This window comes from Sebastes fasciatus, chromosome 21 (genome assembly GCF_043250625.1).
Source record: "Sebastes fasciatus isolate fSebFas1 chromosome 21, fSebFas1.pri, whole genome shotgun sequence".
Classification (NCBI taxonomy): Eukaryota; Metazoa; Chordata; class Actinopteri; order Perciformes; family Sebastidae; genus Sebastes; species Sebastes fasciatus.
In genome coordinates, this window is record NC_133815.1 from 3,720,088 (window position 1) to 3,740,961 (window position 20,874).

At 40.3% G+C, this 20,874-nt stretch overlaps 1 protein-coding gene across 1 annotated transcript in view; it reads left to right on the plus strand.

Annotated features, from left to right (window-relative positions):
• The first annotated feature begins 4,327 nt into the window (after window positions 1–4,327).
• The window catches only part of LOC141759806 (cadherin-12-like), a 111,562-nt gene continuing 95,015 nt past the window's right edge, over window positions 4,328–20,874 (plus strand). Inside the window, exon 1 of the mRNA XM_074622202.1 lies at window positions 4,328–4,844. The gene's annotated coding sequence lies outside the window, so the exon portion shown is untranslated. The remainder of the gene's footprint in view (window positions 4,845–20,874) is intronic.

Here is a 20,874-nt window from a genome sequence, read left to right on the forward strand (position 1 = left end):
TTTGCAGTCTTTTTCCTTCTTCTACTTCTTTGTTAAAGTGTTTAAATGTAATTTTAAGTACTTTAAAGGTCCCATATCGTGCTCATTTTCAGGTTCATACTTGTATTTTGTGTTTCTAATAGAACATGTTTACATGCTGTAATGTTAAAAATACCCTTTAATTTCCACGTACTGTCTGCCTGAATATACCTGTATTTACCCTCTGTCTGAAACGCTCCGTTTTAGTGCATTTCAACGGAATTGCAATGGAACTGCGTTGCTAGGCAACATTTTGGATCCATGTTTACTTCCTGTCAGCTTATGTTATTTACATACACTGCAACAGGAGATAAACTGGGACACATTTAGAATATTTACGTTTAAAACTGTGAAATGGTCTAAATATTGTATATTTGTGACATCACAAATGGACTGAAATCCAAACGGCTTGTTTCAAACACAACATTTCTGAACACGGGCTGTGTGTATTTCTCCGTATATTGAGCGTTTTGATAGTTTAACAGTATTAATAAAGCACTTAAACCTGCTTTATAATATAAAAGACATGAAAATCTCACTTTTTTACAATATGGGACCCTTTAAACTACATTTGCATGAAAGTCTACAATTAAAATAAACAAATAAACCTGGACTATAACAGAATAACTTCTAACCATTGTGAGATATGTAATGTTTGTTGTCTGTGTGCTACACAGCTTTTGTACTATTATCTGAACAAATGAGTTGTTGACGCCCGCAGCCGATATTTTCTGTATCTGTTCCAGAAGGTTATGTTTTCACAGCTATCGGCAGCGCGCCTACATGGCTGCCCTGTAACGGATCATGACCTTCAATTAAATGTCAGTCAATCCTTTGTATGGCCTGATGCCAATGTTTTTTTGTTTTTTCCTCCTCTCTCTGTGTCCTGTATGCATACTTGCTTGGGACACTTCTGTGTCCCGTACATCAGTTGGCCGGTCTGAAATGCCCTGATTGACGCCTGACTCTGAGCATCCGTTCCACCTCTTGCTTAGCTGAGCCCGTGCCAAGAGGATTAAAAATGGAGTCCTCTAGGGCCACGCCATGCCATCTGGACAGGGTTGATCTGGGAGCAGGGTTGTCAGCCAGGAATGCTGAGTGTATAAAATGCTGCATAGCTACATTCAAATACAGCTTTCAGCTTTGGAGAATGTTTTAAAAGTGTCATTTGCACTCATTTCAGAGTTCCTTTTTTCACACATTGCTCTCTCTTTATATCCTCTGAGTAGCGGAGATTATTTGTATTCATTTGATATGTTTACTTTCTGCTGACAATGACAATGGGATGATTGGCAAATTGGGAGCAATTGCGGGGAGTCCTAAGGGTGAAATTCCACCATGATTTCATGAAATGTGTTGTTTTCTATCTTTAGTTTAAGTGCTTCTCGCTGTCAAGCACTCTATTATTATGTTGCACTTTGATGGTCACCTCTCCTGAAATATAAACAAGCAAGATAATAATGTATTTTTTACAGGTAATTGAAGAAAAATTGCTTTAATTTCAGTACAATCCAGCCTGTTGGGAATTTACCAGAGGTTTTCACTTTGACAAAAAAAGTCATTTTAAGCAAAGGGAAGGAAAAGAAAGGGATTTTTTTTCCACCGTGAGCCCTGTCCATCCTCAAGACAGTCAAAATGAAATATAGAGAGGACTAAATGCTAATGCCTCAATAACCTTTTCCATAGAGTGATGTGTGCCACCTTTGATTTCCCCACCATATCAAGGTCTAATTTTAAAGGTTAAAGCTGGTGGTTGCTCCTCAATATGCCAGAGAGAAGCCAGATGACATCTGTGTTCTGCATGACCAAGTAAGGCAAGTAGGAGTATATTAAATCATGCAAAACATGAAAATAAGCGAATTTAGGTCACCGTCAGCGACAACTGCCAGACTTCAGAGAAAACCCGTAAAAGTTTTGATGTTTTGATGATGTAATTCTTTCTCTGTGGTGATGTCTGTTGGGAATAGCGGGGGAGGTGTTGGGTTGCTTTATTAGCTCGTTCTCTTTGAGAGGTTATGGGTATTAGCAGGAAGCAGCTGATGCCTCCTCATCCAACTGGAACCCCGCTCCACCCCAGACTATTTCCCTTGACCGTGTACTTCATCATCCAGCTTATAGCCAGCCACAACCCCGACAGGATACCCCTGCACACACACACATTTGTATCACTGCACCCTAGAATTATATATCAACCTGCCATTACCTAGAGTTAGCATCTTCTAACCTTAGCCATGCTCCTAATCTCATCTTGAACCCAATACTTACTTCAAACCAAATACCAAAACCAACACTGACCATAAACTAGTCCTAAACTTAAGTGTATGACGCAAATACTTAAAGGGACTGTATGTAAGTTTTTAAATGTTTTTCAATTGTTTTTTTATTGCTAATGTGTAAACAGGTTGTAACCTAACCTGGGCCGTTTTTTCCGGGAAAATCCAACGGAAGTGCCTTTTATTTCAGCTCTGCTACAGGGCTAACAGTGTGCAACCATAGCTAATGTTTGGTTAGAAATGGAGTCCGCTAACGCCAACAAATGACCAGGAATGTGACCGACATCGGGGGAAAACTAGGATCGCCACGGCCTTCAATTCTTGGAGGGACCTTCGTTTGGTTTTGGTTATCAAAATGTACCTCGAGCTGACAAAATTACTATTGGGCTAATATTACTGTGTGTTGTCACCTCACTTTTTTGACGGATGCTTGTTCGCGTCTACGTAGTGCGAGCACAAGCGCAATCGTGAGCAACAGGATGCTGACTGTTGTTGACATAACGGCCACAGGTGACACTGTTAACAAGCAATTTCTGATTCTTACATAGCACCCCTTTAGGAGCCCCATAAATATCAATATAAGGGTATTTTATATATAAAAGTCAATGAATATAAGTGGGGCCTAAACCAGACTATTGTTTATAGAGCTTTAATGTTATTTCTTGTATACTGACTAATCTCTTGTTGGCTACTATGTTCCCAAATATAAAATTACCATAAACCTGATTCTAAGTCTGCCATTAACCCTGTAAAGCCCAAATAAAAAAAAAAAAAAAAAAAAAAAAAAATGTTCACCTCTCAGATGTTGTTGTAGAAGGCCACTGACGCAGAAATTAAAGTTTTTTTTTATAGTTTTATTAAGTTTTTAGGAAAATGTTTGTTATACTGCAACGTTGGCCCTGGATGGGAGCAGAATTTCTGTATTTGAACTGACATTATCTGACAAAAATATATTAAAAAATTAAATTTTAATTTGCAGGACTGATGCCCATTTAGGGTTTTTAGGAATTTTTAGGATAGCTACAGTAAAAGTGATGTATGTCATTTTGCAACTGTGGTCCTTACAGGGTTAACACCTACTCAAATTGTGACTTTTTTAAGTTACCCTTTACACATGTGAACACGTGATCACAATGGATGGTTCTAATGTGTCTCACATAGAAAAACAAAAATGCATTAATGCACTCATACACAATCCCCCCCCACTATTACTCTACCATTTAAATCGAGCTGAAACTAAAATGGGTTTATTTTCTCTTCAAAATATATGCTGTGTAAATGATGTGCCTTCAGGCCTCCCTTTAAGGACAAAAAAATGAAATAAAATTGTTACCCAAAAGCGACAAATTAAAATTGCATTGGTTTAAGGGCGGCCCCTCTCTTGTGTTTATATGCCAGTGGGGTTGCCATTGGGTACCTACCTATGTAAATAGGGAATACATTTGCATAAAGAGTAGCCTATCAAACCATTTTACTTTAAATTGTATTAGCATAAAGCAGTACTTGTCAGTTGCCTATTGCAGCATTTGGTTTGCAAATCACAGTTAACAGGACAAGTTTGTTTACATTATGTCCCTTTCCCTTTGCTAGCTCAGCTGTCAATCAAACAGGAATAATGGACTCCCCAAACCACTGCACCTTTCACCACAGTGCCCAGCACAACCCCCAACCTCCCACAGGACTTTACTGGATATATCCAAAAAGATATGTGTATTTTTTTTTCAATCCATTCCTAGAAAAGATTAATTAACTCACTTCTGACTGCAAAGAGCGAGAAGTTGTCTAATTTCAGTTGGGACATTAAAGGATCTGCAAAGCACATGAGCTCCGGACAAAAGAAGCATCTCCAAGTGTCTCTCCGATTAGAATATCCCCGGTGACCACAGCACACACCACTGGCTCTGTGTGTGTGTCACTGGGGGGTTTGGGGGCGGGTTGTTTGCTAGTTGGCTCTAATCTGCTTGATGATGAAGATCCCCCTGTGCTCAGGGGACCTGACGAGCAAGAGGAGGGGATGGGATGGGGGGGGCTACTGCTTTACGCCAATGCAATCACGACCGTCTCTCGCCACTGAGCCAGCAGCGCTCACAAACCCTCTCACATTCCCTCTCTTCCTCACTCTCTCTCTCCTTCACACACACTTCCTCTCTCACTCTCAGACGCACACGCACACAAGCTTCTTTCTCTCACTTCACCGCTCACTCACTCGCTCTCTCCTCAGTCGTCATCCTGTAGCCCGCCGCACCGACCGACGCGCTCCACTTTGGTACAGCTCCCCGTGTATTCTCCGGCTATTTCCGAAAGCGGTTGTCTCTCTGTAACTCTCAAGCGTCCGTTCTGTTCCAGCGTGGGATTCCGACTGTACACAGAGAGCGGGATAATGAAAGAAAGGCACCAAAGAGGAAAGCAGGGTGAGAGAGGGAATTAAAAGAGGAGTAAAAAAGCAGCAAAGGAGAGCAGTCTGCTCTTGCAAAAGAGGTGGGAGGACAGTTTGATTCAGTGATCGTTTGGATTAAACTGGCTACGTCTCTGCTCTAAAGTGTCCCACTGAAGGTAAGAGTGTCTTCTCTCTCTGCCTGTAGGCATTTCACATGTACCCTAGTTTTCACCTTCGTAGAAATGGAACTGATTTCCAGCAACTCCTCGGTTACTTGCTTTGTGCAGTTGATATACATTTCATAGCTTGTTGACAATAACAGACAGGCTTTATTTGATTATGATATTGATATCATTCCCTCTGCAAACACAGTTGAGACACTTCTTTCTGGTTGAAGTCTGATGAAATGTGGTTCAGCTGTGCCCTTGACAACGGTTCAACCAAAAGGAGTTGTGAGAAACAGGAATGCTGTTGGAAGTCCGGAGGACCTGCAGATACTTAGAGCGGTCGTGTGCGTCTCGTGTGTGAGAATTCAGTTAACTGTCAATTAAAGCAGATTGGTTCACGTGCAATACTTCACTCTGAATGCGCTGACCCCATTTGTAGGTCTGAGTTATTTGAGTTGATTTGCATATGAAAGGCTTTGTGGCTTTTGAACTCTGTGTTGGAGAGCGTTCAACACTGATTATCACACCGTGGCACATCAAGTGGTTCTGGCAAGTTGATCTAAGCTGTGCGTAAATAAAGCCACCACAACTACAAATAGTTTCAGCCGTATTTCCGTGTGTTTGTGTGCGATTACAATGACAATGTGAACTAGATAAATTAATAGTCTGTTCGACATGGAAATGAGAGCCTCAAGGACGACGTTGTGTATCCAGTTTAAATGCAACTGATAGTGCAGTGCTAATAAAACTGCTTTCAGTTGAGGGTAAGAGCACGCTGATGGTCTGATGGCTCAATCACAGGCTGGAGATTATTCCTTTTGTTTGCACACAGAGTATACCAGCAACATTATTAGTGGGTAAAACCATTCTAGTGGTGTGGATAGAGGATTAGGGAGAACAATCTGAGAGGATATCAGAGAGGCTTGACAGAATCTGATTTGCTGAGAAACATGGGATCACCGATGCAACCTTGCCCCCATTCCCGCAGTAGCAGATGCTCATTCGGATGAGCCAGAGAGGAAATATAAGGACTCAAAATATGGAAACGTACCCTGGAGCGATGCGGAGCTACATCTGCTGTGAACTTACACATTTGATTGTTACATCAGCAGTCCCACTGGAAGTTGTTAAAAAACATCAACTTTGCATCGCTTCAAATCGTCCATAGCTCAGTTATCTCAAGTACTGCGGTGCATCGGGTGCATCTAGACTCTGAGCCTCTGGCAGCCATGTGGACAGAGACAGACATAATCCAACGACTATCGTCACTTTAAAGACTTTTGAACCAACGTGCATTGCTATGATTACATCAGAAAAATAATGGAGATTACTCACTTAGCATTCTCAGTATGCCTGTAACATTATTTCAGTCTGACTGAAGAGATGTCTTGTGAATACCAGCGCAGGTTTTTCAAAGTCAATCCCATCTTCACTTACAGATTAGATAAAAATATATAAGCTCTCGCCTTCCACTACTTTGAGCACATCTAATGTAACTCACTTTAGTGTCGAGGCACTGAGTCTTCTTATCAGCATTCAGCTGAAAACACCTGCTTTGGAATAATCAAATTACGCTCCAAGGAGTCCAGTTCCAGAGGAAAAGAGGAGCCGGACCCTTTGAGTACACAGAGGCTACTGTGCAGAAAATGAGCATTCAGGGCATGCAGCCACCGACCACTCAGGTATTATAACTGCATTAGAGGGGATAAACGAAGAGACACGCAATATACTTGCTATGAGTGCTATATTAAGTCATGATAGTGACACTACCAGGCTCAACAGAAATCCAGCGACAGAGTGAAGTGGAAGGAAATGTTTTTCATAACATAGTTAACCTGTTGACGAACCATTTATGATGGAAATAATGACAGCTTTCGGTACATTTGCTTAATGTTGTACACTTTCAGTGCTGCCCTTGAAAGGTGAAAACGTCTATACAAGAACAGGACGCAGCATCCTATAATGTTGTTACATCAGATCGCCTTGTTACACAGATTTAATCAAGTCTCAATTCTTGTTGGTCAATGAATTATTTGAGCGTTTGCAGTTTTTAAACCAACTCATTTAATTATATCCCTCTGCAATCAAGTTTGATTCGTTTTGGGGATTTATGATTCATTTAACTCAAGACACCTGGAGCCAAAAGAAGATATTACCACTTTGCTACAACAGACAATAATGCTAGATTTTTATTTTTTTTTCTCGTACAAGCTCATGGTTCACCAGCATATATTGTAGAAGTGGGAATCACCAGAGGCCCCACGATACCATATTATCACGACACTTAAGTCAAGATACGATCTTATTGCGATTTAAAACATTTTACGATATGCTAGTATTGCGATAATGGGATTTATTTGCTTTTTTTAACTGCAGATTATGCAGTTTGTCAACATCTGAAAGACAGAATAGCAACCAGACAGACCCCCCGGCGGGCTGTCGGCTTGTTAAGAGGTTAATAGTTTATACAATAAAAAATGTATACTTGACGTACGTGTATCAATAAAATACTGACACGCAAAATATCACAATCCTATGTTGTATTGATTTGTTTCCCCCCATCCCTAATACATTGGTTCACTTTTTGAGACAGCTAAAGTGAAACATGATCTATTACCTGTGTGGCCTGACAGATATGCATCTGCCAAAGCGAGACAGCAACACCACTTGTCAGGCTGAATGTAAAGTCTCCTTATGCTGACTCTGTCCATGTAAATGGAATGGAAAGACTGAGTGCTCCGTGGTAAATTAAAGCACATGTCCACTAAGCTGTCATCATACCTTTGCATCCGCTGCGCCGTTTGATTAGGGTGAGCTGTTATTTATGGACGGTCTGCAGCCTTTAGCGTAAGCAGAACTACAGCGATCAGTCATCCAGATATGCCACCCATCACCGCATTTTGAAGTAAGTGTCCATCAAGAGCCCTGAGCTTAAATAGAATCAATACTTGAGATTATTTGGAGTCTCCAGACTCTCTTTACCCTGGGCTCTTCCATCTCCGCCCCCACTCAATGGAACCATTTTAACATCATTCCGCTCTAAATCAGGTGTGTCCGAGCTTGCATATGCGAATCTATACGTGCGAGTGTGTGTGTAAGCGTTAAAGTGTGCCTGTCTCTGTGCATTTCTGTAGCACCGTAAGATCTAATAAGCTAACTGTCAGAAACTTGCTTGCACAGTTTAAAGCATCTGAATGCTAATCAGAAAGTGGATTTGGTTGTTCTGCCTGCAGTCCCGAGGCCAATCTCAGATGAAATTATTGCACTTGTATGAACGTGCTTTGTGTCAGGCAGCAATTTCCCCCACAGCGAGCCACACTCTGCCAAGACCCCTGCAGACCTCTAAGACGGGGATCTCCCCGGCTCTCAGACAATCAGCAGCAAGACTCCTAAACATCTCAAATTAAAGTCTTACAGTGATGGATGACTCTCAATCTCCAGGAGATATTGTGCACGCTTCAGCTCTGAATGATGGGCAACTCCTCTTCACTCCACTTAGCAATTATTTATATAGATTTGTCTCTGTTCGTTTGTCAGCTTTTTGGACACGCTGCTTCTTCCGCTCTGTGGTAGAAAATACTCTGCAGAGTTTCTGCAAGCCGACTGAAGCTGAGGCGCTTTTTTTCAGGAAAGCAAACAAATATACCCCTTCCCCTGTGGTATACGCGCATTGTTTGAAGTAGTGGTGAAAATAGAAGTGGGAAGGATGCAGTTACCTGAAGATACCGTTTTATATCGAGGACATGCTTTTGCCCTATGATCATACAAAACAGTGAGCTCAGTGTGGTGTCCTGCAGGATGCGAGATAAAAAGGTGAGTGCAGAGATGGAACATTGATTATTACTCATATCCGAGCTCTGCTGCGGCTTATCTTAGAACGGCCACCATTGGAGAGGTCAAGGAAAATGGCAGGTTTTTTGAAACTTCATTGATTAATTAAGCTGCTTTGCTTAGCTCACTTGAATGCATTATCATACACAACCACTTCCTTTGAAGGTATTCTGAGGACGTCCAAAGTGAGGTCAGTTCATTGTCTCTCCTTTATACTTTATTTATGAACTTTCTTTCATACGTGTTTTGAAAACTGCGGAGCCACGTCTTAAAATAGCCCAAAGAGACGCTGGGGCCTTTGTGCCTTCCAGCCTCTGAATACATTTGTGCCATCTCTTTGAGAAATCCACCACAGATTCTCAGCCAATGGATGGCAGGAATTGGTTGTGGTCATAAAAATCGCTGGAGGCCATGCACAGGCACAAGTACAAGTGGATGATGGAGGAGGTTTCTTTGCCAATGCCTTTACTCTGCTATTCATAAAGTTGTTCTTTGTTGTGTCTCCATATTTGGCGGGCGCTGAATAACAGGTTTTCATTGCTTGCCAGAATCAGAAAGACAGGCAATTAGCGGGTTATATATGTAATCCCCTTCCTTTGCATCGGTGATGAAATGCTTTCTATCTGACACATTTAATCATCGGGATCCGTCCAAACAATAAAGAGTCATCTCTGGCTGGCCTCGATTCGAGCACCTTAAACACAACCTCACCGGCCCCCAATGGCAACTTGGGAAAGATTTCCTGTCACACAGGTGAATGACTATTAGTTTACTGACCCTAGAGGTAGAGGGAGATTGTAATGATTTCTAGAGAGGGTGCTAGGGGGCCTTTCATTATAGGGACTGAGCAGCGCTGTAGCACTCCCTGCAGTAAAGTGTGAGGTAGAAATAGATATGGAATACACAATTCTGGCGAATTGATTAAATCTTGCAGATGACTCCAAGGCTATCAGCATATCTTTTAAAGATAATAGCTTTGAGCCATCAATAAAATTCATACATGTTTATTTTCCCTTGAGTTGGGGGGGAAAAAAAGCAGCTTTGTGCGGTTGCAATCTGTCAATTTTATTTTTGTTATGATAAGATTACCATTAAGATGCAGTACTATTTATGGATGTTGGCATTAGGGCTGTAACTACCTATTATTTTGGTTATCAATGCATCTGTTTTCTTAAAGAAACCAAGGTGACATCTTCACATTGCTAGTTTTGACCAACCAACAGCGCAAAACTCAAAGTTACATTGGAGTTTTTTGCCCGATAAATGACTTTAAAAACAATTTGGATACACTATTAATTGATTTAGAAGAATAAGTAAAATAAAATGCCAGGTCATTAGTTCCATAAAAAACAATAATTACATTTATGGTAATGGTAACATCACAATGCAGTGGAACATATTATTACTACTCCAAATATTCTTTCCTTAAGTCTGTGATCTGATCATCATCAAACATCTGGTTGTGTTGCCCAAATGTAAAAGATCTCCAGCTAGTATATGAAGCAACAGCATTTCCCTTTTTCCCTTTTTCAAGAAGCCTCAGTAATTAATTCTGTACTCCACTGTATGCCACATCAAATTTTCACTTTTATTCATCCACGTCAAAACTCATCTTCATTTCATTAGAGGAAAATGTGCTCCTTAAATCAAATCATTTCGCAGTGCAGCAGATACCACCTCCCTGTGAAGTACCTCTCACAGATACAACATTTCTAATTTTGCTTAACACACTCGAGCAATGTACCCTTTACCGGCATATAGACTACTTTAAAGCCAGGGTTGGTAATCTTCTTCAAAAACAGTTGTTGAAATTCTCATTACATCCCGACAGCAATCAATAAATCTAATGCCCTGACCAAAAAAAGGACTGTAATAAGCCCGTCCAATCATTTCATTTACCCCGAATGACGTTATCGGACGGGCTACCTGCCTGTCTACCTACATACCTGCCTAGCTGAGTGCACTCTGCCCATGCACTCATTGCGCATCACCGGAGTCTTCTACAAGCTGCTAGCTTGACAGCTGTAAGTACTAACAATAGAGTGGTGCAGGAATGAGTCCGAAAACCCAGAAATGAGTTAGCATTTTAGCACTTCCGATTCCCTCGTCTTGAAGTCAATGGGTTTTCAATGTTCTACAACATAAAATGCAGCAATAAATATCCCATTTATGAATTTTGAAGCCTTTACGTGTCTTCAAAAAGGCGGTTGCTGACAAGTGACTAAATGAGACTACTAAACGTCATCATGCCGAACACTAGTTGCCTTTAGCTTAGTGGTGGTGACGTAAAGTCATGCAACGGTGGTGTTCATTTATAACCTAATGTTATTTAATTTTCATTTCCACGTTTGATTGCATTTACGCTTCAAAAATAATAAAAGTGGTGTTCATTTGTGGGGATTATTTTACGGAACAAAACGTGTAAGTATCAAACATTTTTTTTGCCACACAGCTAATTTTCTGCAATAATCCAAAACCCTACGGAAAAATCCCATTGGATTGTTTGTCGAGGGAACCGATACTAACTTCTGGGTTGGCCTACAAAAATACGCCATCCCTGCACCACTCTATGGCCGTGTTCGTTGTTTACGTTCATAATGATAATTTTGGGGCAGTGGCTTTGGAGAGAAGACTGAAGAGACGGGCGGTCAGTGTTGCCGACTTGCTAGATACTCTTGTTAGTTTCTCAAGATTACCATCCCTAGCTTTAAATGCAACCAGTGTAATATAAATGCTTATTGTATATTGTTTATTGTATTTTCCATCTGTTCTGTAATCATATCACAATATCTTAGACCGAATGCATGTATGATTTCAGTCTTAGATACCGTGGAGCATTCTGTAGAAGATAACCTATTATATAAATAGATTTTTCAGAGGAAAAAAAACTCTACTACTACAAACTACAAACTGACAGAACAGACAGATATACACATCAGGAAACTGCTCCGTATGATTTACACTATCGGAGGTGTAATTCCAAGTCTGTGTGCATGGAACAGCTTGCTGAGGTTTAATTTAAAATATTTACCCACGGAAGTCGCTCCTTCTGGTATCTCTTCCTCTAATCGTTATCATAGCAGAGAGGAAAATTACATCATAACTTACCGGAGTAGAATAGAGGCTGAGCTAGCACAGCAGCAGGCAGCAGTTTGATATGGGAGGACGGGAGCTAACTGCAAAACCCAGTTGCACTTAACCATGAAATATCAGCCTGCTGATTTATATCGTTATTATCATGTTCTGAGTATGGGGTTAGCCTGCCACTCATGTTACCCACTGCTGATATGATGAAGGTTCCCCTATGTGACCGCAGCTACATTACAATCTGTTAAACATGCCAAGGAACTTTATCTTTTTACTCGTTTTACTGATTCATTCAACCATAATGAACTGTTCTTGTTGTTGTTGGTTTTTAATAAAAGCCGAAATGTAAACCAAACATCTTTAAGCTATTGACAGCTGAGAGAGTTTGCTAATGATGTTAGTTGAAGTTGGCTAGACCACCAGGTTTTATATGATAGGGGAGATGGGTGGATCACCTTTTTCATAAGAGAAAATTTGCTAATGCACCCAGTGACAGGCTGCGGCTAAATTTATTGGATTTGGTATAACATGAAAGATATTTGAGCAATAGACCCAGGGATATGTGGTAATGCAACTCCTGCCATTAACATTAATCTGCAAAGACATTTCAAACCAATCAAAAACTTCTGTTGTGGGAAAACAATCTGAACTGTGACTCTGAACTGTGGTCTTAGATGAGAGTGTAAGGACAAAGAAACACTTCCCTCCGTAACCATTCATGCTTATCTTCCAACAAATGCCTCAGTGGAAAATGTCATTGAGGAGATAGGGGGGGACATTGTCATCCGTTTCTTAGTTTACTATTCAGAAGAGTGCCGATTTAACATAAAATTGCCCCCTCTTTGCACCTAAATCATTGTGACTCTTAAGGACATCTTTTTTGTGTACAGGGTTTTCTACTTAACAGCTTACCATTCCAAACGGGGGTCGGCCCTTATGCCTTATATAAACCATGAACCTGGGGAGTGATAAAGCATTGCACTTCCACCATTAAATAGAATAAGAAATCATCTTGACAGACCCTAGATCTTGGCCTGGGTGAGTCTTCTTATGAGCGAGACTTCCTCAAGGTCAGCATGATCGTACTTTCCCCACCGTGTGAAGTGCCTGTGATGAATAGGACACAGTGTAAGGGAAGGTGAGGAAGTGAGGGCCGGATGGAGGGGGTGGGGGGTGAGGGGGTGGTGAAGATTCAGGTAGGGTTAATGTATTGTGTTTACCTGTAAATAGAGGCCGTGAGAGAGTTGTGCGTTTCTCAGGTGTGACTAAGATTAAGGGGGACAACAAGAGCGAAGTGCCTTTTCAATTGTTAATGGCACAAGTTTCAGAAGAAGACATACAACTCTGGCTAATCCACAGCAAAAAAACAAAGGCCAAAAAGGTTTAGGAACTTTAGATTAGTTGAGGCTTAATTTATTCATATATCAAAACGAAAGTTACACTAAAGCTTTAAGACTGTAAAAGTGCAGATTGGAATACTATTTATCAGGGTGACACAATCAGGACAAATCATTTCTAAAAATCAACATACTGTTCCAATAGAAAGTCTAATGAGTATGATATGATCATGAGTTTAAAATGCAATCTACAGATTGCTTATTATGTAACTGTGTATTGGCAACAATCTAGCGATATGATATGTATCATGATACAGGGGTAACTATTCAATATATTGCCATACTGTAAGCAAGGCAATATATTGTATTTTTTTTTTCAAATATACTTTTAGGAAAACTGTCATAGTATAAAGAGATACCACCATATGAAATGGCTATTATGGGGACTAACATCACATCCACAAGAGTATCAGCTTTCCAGTCATACCCAATGTATGCAATTCCATACTGTTTAGGGACCCCATGCAGAAATATTCAAATACACCATATCAGAATAGTTGAAAATAACACATTTGTACTGCATGATATTGGCATGAAGTGGGATTGTATATAAATGGAAAACTTGTGGGTACCCACAGAACCCATTTACATTCACATTAATTGAGGTCAGAGGTCAAGGGGACCCTTTGAAAATGGTCATGCCAGTTTTTCCTCACCAAAATTTAGCTTAACTTTAACCTACTTGGCAACATGCAAATATGACATGGTTGGTACTGATGGATTCCTTACGTGTTCTTGTTTCATATGATGCCAGTCACTCTAGTTGTGAAACTGAGCCTGCTACAACCTCTGAAAGACAGTAGCGGCCGGGTCTACCGACGGGTCGTAAGATGTTTAATAGGATAATTCAAAATCGATACAGTATTGCTAAACAATATTGAGATACTCATGTGTTTCCGTATTTTCTTACACCCCTACTATTCAGCACAGTGAAATTGGCAGAGAAAGGTCAGACAGCAGGTAGTTTGTGTTTGCATGGTAGATATAGATACACCCTGGCTCTTTTTTAGTTCAGGCTTCAAGATTACCCTGAGAGTCTATTTTTCTCACCTGAAACTGAGTTGAGTACCAACACTGGACAATCCAAATGAAGTCTTGCCGAAATATAACACATTACGAGAGGGCAGCCTTACTATGGAGGACAGAAATGTGTTTCTAGTATGCTTCAAAGAAAATAACAGAGGAGAGAATGGCATTTGAAAAAGAAGAGGATTGGAATTGAGAGACTCTGGATTTTGACAATCAAATGCTTTGGTCAGTGCAACAGACAGATGAACACATGTGGCAGCAGTATCAAACAGTCTCTCTCGCCTTGTACAAAAAGAAAACTGGGTGGTATAACTGGTTCCAGGTCCACAACATGGCACTGAACAGGACCAAAAAAATGGACAGAACAAAAGGCTTTTAGTCGTGTTTTTATTGTTGGCCATGATACCATAGTAGTGTTGAATGTTAGATGTGAAACTCGGTGCGTTGTGTCGACACTTGTTAGTGTGCTTTTGTACCTGAATATTTGGGCGGGCATGTGTTAGCCCATGAAAGATGGTGATGCATGCGCAGGTGCTAAATAAGTTCTTAAGTATTTATGTAGTGCCGGATTCACCAAACAATTCTAAATATGTGTTTAAGGTTTGATACAGTACGTCATTTCAATAGGCTCCCACAGAGGCAGCTCGTATTTCATTTGATACAGCATCACACGCCCGTCACGCTTGGGCCGAAAGCTGAAGTCATGAAAAGTCCCGGAGGATAAATAACTACCATTGAAAAGTTCTGCACATGATGGATGGGCTGCTGATATGCCCATTTTGACTTTATTAATAGTGCAATGTGTGCTGCTTTGTTTGGCACATAGTAAATTAGACTGCACAGATGTCCGTGCATTGACCCAAGTAAACAGCGTCCACAAATGTCAATGCACATGTTATGAGGGCGTCACTGTACAGATGGGCTGGTTTTTGTCAATTCTGAATGAGAAAGCGGACACCGGGCCGCTGTAGCTCAGTGGGTAGAGCAGGTTGTCCTTTAACCACAAGGTCAGCGGTTCGATCCCCAGCTCCTACTGCTTTACAGCAAACTTACCGCTTTCCCACTGCTCCTAAATGCTTAGGATGGGTCAAATGCAGAGGTACCTATGAACCCTGTACGTATATGATGAATGTAATAAAGTTTAAGGATCGCAGGAGTGGCCATTGTTCTTACTAAACTTCCACAGGTTCAGTTTTACTGTTGTTCATGTGAGCAGAACCATGAGTCAGAGGAAGCTAAATTCAAGACAAAACCCCAAAGGCTTGGTGCTCTGTATTTGACAGCTGTGACCTAGCCTGCTGAGTTTTACTGATGAGCAAGGGTCCTTTGACTTCATGTGTAGAGTATAAACAACAATGTGCCCAGCCACCCTTGTGCGAGCAAGGCCTCCGCCAGCCCTCTATCTGATTGTCTCCACAATCCACTGGACTGACAGATCTATCATCTTTCTTATATGAAGCCATAAATCACTCGGGGTTATGTTTTGGGGAAACATCTTTACTTTAAATTGGATAAGTTTTTGATCCGATAACTTTCGGTGACATAAGCTGCGTGGTGATATTAAAAATGTATAAAGGGACCATTCCTTAGATTAATTATCTGTGTGTGTGGGAGGTTTGATCCAAAATGGACTGAGCACCTGCGGTAACCTGAACCTGAGTAAGCACTAACAAAAGTAAGGTGGCAGATGTAAAAATGTAATTTTAGATCTCATAATCTTAGAACCAAATTGTATTTTTGATTAAAACCTAACAAACCTGTGCTGCTCTATTCCTGCAGATTATCACTCACTTGCTGTGGTTATTAGACAAGTAAGGATATATTTGCTTTAAGGCTTTTTCTGTACAATTCAGCCACAGGAATTTTTCCATTACATCTCCACTCGTTCTCAAATAAGTGTGAGGAATGTGCTGCTAGCAGCTTTCTTCTTCCCGCCTTTGTTGGAACATTGCTGCATTTCTTAGCGCATTATCGTCGTCTATAGATCAGTGGAATAGTGCGTGACCATCGGCAGGAATGTGTGCAAGTGAAGGCGTCCTTCATGTGACGCCATTGGACTCTTTTTTCAAATAGTGTCAGACTGTTCACCCTGTCTTTACAGCTTATTGCTTAGCAAAGATCTCAAGGTGATTTACGTAGTTTAATTGAAGAAGAGTAGCCTGTTAGCCGTAATGCTTTAGTAAAATTAGATTTTAACATTAAAGACTGCAGATCTGTGTGAATATATCAGCAATCGTATCAGTCGTTGGGCTGATGGTGGCTGGTTGGAAAATTTAAAAATATTGCCCGACCCTATTTCCTATTTTATTATGCAGAACTCTTGTGATGGTTAATGCATTCCGCCATGTGACACATTTAATCCATAATGCATTCATTGTTAATACACAGAAAACTATTCAGAGCTCTGTGGCTCTGATATGTAGAGATCAAGCTTATAATTAAAGGTTGGTGATCATGGTTTAGATACAAATGTGTGCTGTAATCTTGGATTTACTAAACAATACATGTAGGCAAATACAACAAGCAACTGTATATATAAACTGCTCTCCCAGGTATTTTACATTCAGTATAATGATTTACTCTTAACTTCACTCCTGCAGAAAGCCGTCTACCTTTCACCTCAAACAAATGTAATTAAACACACTGCAGATATTTTGGGGAAAGTGGTGATTGTCTCCACATGGTATTGCATATAATAGCATAACATATGGACAGTTTGATAATGAAATAACTGTGTGATAAGTGTGTAATGGGAATGAAAAAGGCAAATAACTGGGACATGTATGACTCACTCAAAGAAACACATGGACGATCTGTTATCTTCTCATATGAGCATGAATTACATAATTAACAGTAGCTCTGGGGAAATCATGATTTGAGGCTTGAAGCTGCTGGAAAAAAAAAAGAGAGAAGCAGCGTAGTGTTGTCACAGACAGATGATGTCTCACAGTAGCTGCTCATCAACTCTTAATCAGTTTTTTGTTTTTCTTCACTTTAGAAAATACGATATAGATTCATTTTTTCACAAACAGACTCTGTTACTGAGACGGGATGGATTCCACATTCAATACTTTATTTGCCATTTCAACATAGTTGATAGAAATTCAGTTTGGTGAGCTCACAGACTGTTATACTTGATTTATTTTCCAGTATTTTATGGATGTGATTTCTAGTCATTAATAACATGCCAGAATACCAACCTTGTACATGTTAGGGCAATTTATTAATGCTCTATTCCACCGTAAATCCAATTTAATGTGATTCAAATTAGATTGATTATAAATATTGCTGAGATGGTGCAGATCTTTGCAAATGTAATAAAGTATTGAGTTCATATCTGCATGTAAACTATTAATTAAAAACCTATAGTGTGTATGGATACAAAACATAATATCATGATACTCAATGTTTTTGATATTTTCTTACACCCCTAACTAACATTAAAGATTATTTATCTATTATCTAATATTACACATGTGTAAACGCGGGTTGAAGTTAGACTAATGCGAACAATGTTACTTGAAACAATAAGGTGAAAAGGATTTTTCCCCCCCTATTTCATCACACTATCAGATTACCTGTGCGTATTCCACAGCCTACAATAAGGGACCGCTTTGAAAAAGCATTTTATAGAATAGTTTTTATATTCACTTCAGCTCACAGAATTATGGATAAATAACTTCTATTTTCTGGGTGGAAGATTTCCCATCTTTTTAAGGAATTCACATGAACCTGCTCCAGTTTAAATACGTGGCAATGGCTTTTCAAAGTTTACTTGCAAACTGGAACTGAATAATGTAGAGGAGAAAAAAATGCAGTATGTGAAGTTATTCATAAGCCTTTTATAGCCATTGTCAGCATTAGACTCCATCTATTCAATATTTCAATACAGCTTGCAAAGAATCAAGTACAAATGGAGAGAGAGAGTGAGTGAGAAAGCTCTTCCCTATGGGACTTTTAGGGCCAGTATTGTTGCCACACAGACCAAAGATATTGCACACTATTTGGAATACAGAACAAAACCTTTCTAAAAACACAGCCAGTACAGTATGAGATAGGTGTTCCCATGCCAAATATAATAAAAGGCATTTCTCCAAATGTTTTTGCAATCTCAAAGTCAGCAGTCAATATTTTTGATTGTTAAATACGGGAGTTTCTTTTGTCAGCGTGTCAGCAATGATTTTTTAAAGAGTGGTTGCCACTTCTTTTTTTAACTTAATGCAACAAACAGACACAAACACGCACACAAGCAATGACAAATAGAGCTTTTAACACTGAGGAAACAAAGTGAAACAGACAGACAATCAGAAAAAAAACTCTCTTTACTTTTCCACTTATTGCATGAGACGTATCGTTTCCATTTTGTTCCCATCAGTGTGAGTCATGGAACCCTTGTGCACCATCTTCAAATCTCCTTAACCCAATTCTGTATGCTGTACCACTATGCACCATTGACCCGGTGAGAGAGCCATTGCAGAAAGGACTAATTCTTAATCTAGGATATTGCTTTCTCATTATTCTCTCTCCCTCCGGCCACTTGCGTGGTAACTGTTTGATTAAGGCAGTTATGTCGCTTGGGAGACAGAAAGAGCCCACCTTTTAATATTACCTGGCTGACTGATTATCCCAGCACTGCTTGAGGCTAATAATGTTGAACCGTGATGCTTGATTAGGTATGCTGATGGGTCCTCTGTGACAAAGTAGCCTTCAGAAGTCACAAATATTAATCAATAAATAATGCTAATTCATTTTCCAAAACATAACAGACTGGATTACACTACCAGTTAGGGCTGAGTCCTTTTAGTCAATTAACTGGTCGACAAACTGGTCAATTTGATTAGTCGATTAGTCATTTTTATGCTTTTTTCATGGTGAATGACTTATTTCCAAGAAACGTATGAGCACATCTCTGATAAACACAAGATTGAAGGTGATGATTTTGTGTGATTCTCTGTGGAAGAACTCAGTTTTACACATCCGTCTCGACAAAATTGTATCGGTGTTAAACAACTAAGAATATTTCTGGTGTCGGACAGCCCTACTGCCAATTCATTTCTTAATGGTGACCACTCAGACTGACTCTGCCTATTAATGCTATTTGTTTAACGCAGGCTATGTAGGTAGCAACTGTGTGTGCAAGATATATTACAGCAGCTGCCTTTCAAAACCGCCAGGTACACATTGCATCACTCGCCTGCGCTGAAAATTTGAATGTGGAGTATGAGAAAAGTAGCAGTCCACTTCAGTGAAATAAAGAGACTTCAAGAACGCTTTGATTAAACACTGGAAATACTGCTCCTGTCACTTTAATTAAGTGGTGAAAAACACCGTGCTTAAGTAGTTTGCTGAATGCCTTTGAGGTCAGACCGCTCCACTCTAACAGTGAAGCACAGTTGAGGGTCCATTAGATCATCTGTGATTTGAGATGGGGGGGCTTGACAGCCTGAATCTCAGGAAGCGAGAGAGCCGCGGCAGTCAAACGGTGTTCAGAGACGGGGAAACTCTCAAAGGGATAGGTTACCGCAGAGTAAATAAAGGCGACTGCAGTAGCTTGTTATTTACTTAAAAAAATCTGTTTTCAATTCCAGACAAGCATCGCATTTAAGAGCCGTACACCTCCAGTGTGAGGAATGTAAAAAATACCTCCCTTTTAATTGAAAGCGCCTCACCCTCGACTGTCCTAATGCTCTCAGTCAGCTTTGTGCCTCTTATTGTTTTCAGTAATCGCAGCCAGATGACAGCAGGCAGCGGAGGTGGCAAATAAATGAGATCACAAGCGTTTCAAAACGATAATCCCACAGAACATCCGCCTCAAAGTCACCGACTCTCAAAGTGGCTCCTCTGCTATTTGCACAAAAAGGTATCACAGGTTACACTGGACCTTTTTTCGCCCGGCACTTATCTGAGAGTAGTATCGCCCGGCAGAGTGCATCGCTGCAAACATCAAAAGCTTGCAGTGCGGATTGCTGAAGGGGAGGACGATGAGATTCTATGAGGCGTATCGTTTATAGCATATACTGTGGTCACCGAGGGCTGCCTTAGGCAAAATCCTAAACACATTCTCTTCTGCCTGCATTCTTTTGATCTGCAGTAATTAATTAGATAAGTATTGCACTAAATTTCCAGTGTGTGCAATGTGCATAATGGCCCATTAGTTTGAAATGATATGATCGGACCAGTGAGTTTATAACGCTCGCAAAAAATCGATGCAAAGCGATGAGGAAATGTTTACTTCTTTCTTTGTTAGTCGGTCCTCTTCCATTAACACTCTGCGATACTCCTAGTTCAATCTCAAACTCTCACACAGACATGCACGCACATGTTCACAGATGCACACGTTGATGAACATGACCATTACGGTAGCGCTCGCACATACACACACACACATACGGAAAACAGACACCCATTAGCATAACCAATGTGATGATCATAGCTATACATCAGTGAGTTCCAACCCTAATGCTTTCTGAGTTTATCTTCGCCCTGATAATGAGGCTCAGCTTAATGTGACTCTGTGTGCCTAATAACCCATAACGCCATGAAAAATATTTGTTTTTGTCTCTCTTTCTAGTTTTATTTTGCAGCACAGTTGAGCAGAAAATGGACAACATGTAGGAGAAATAAGAGGAGACAGTAAGAGCAAGGTTAAAGTAGAGCAAGTTGAGGAGGAGTTGAGGTTGACTGGAGGCCACAGA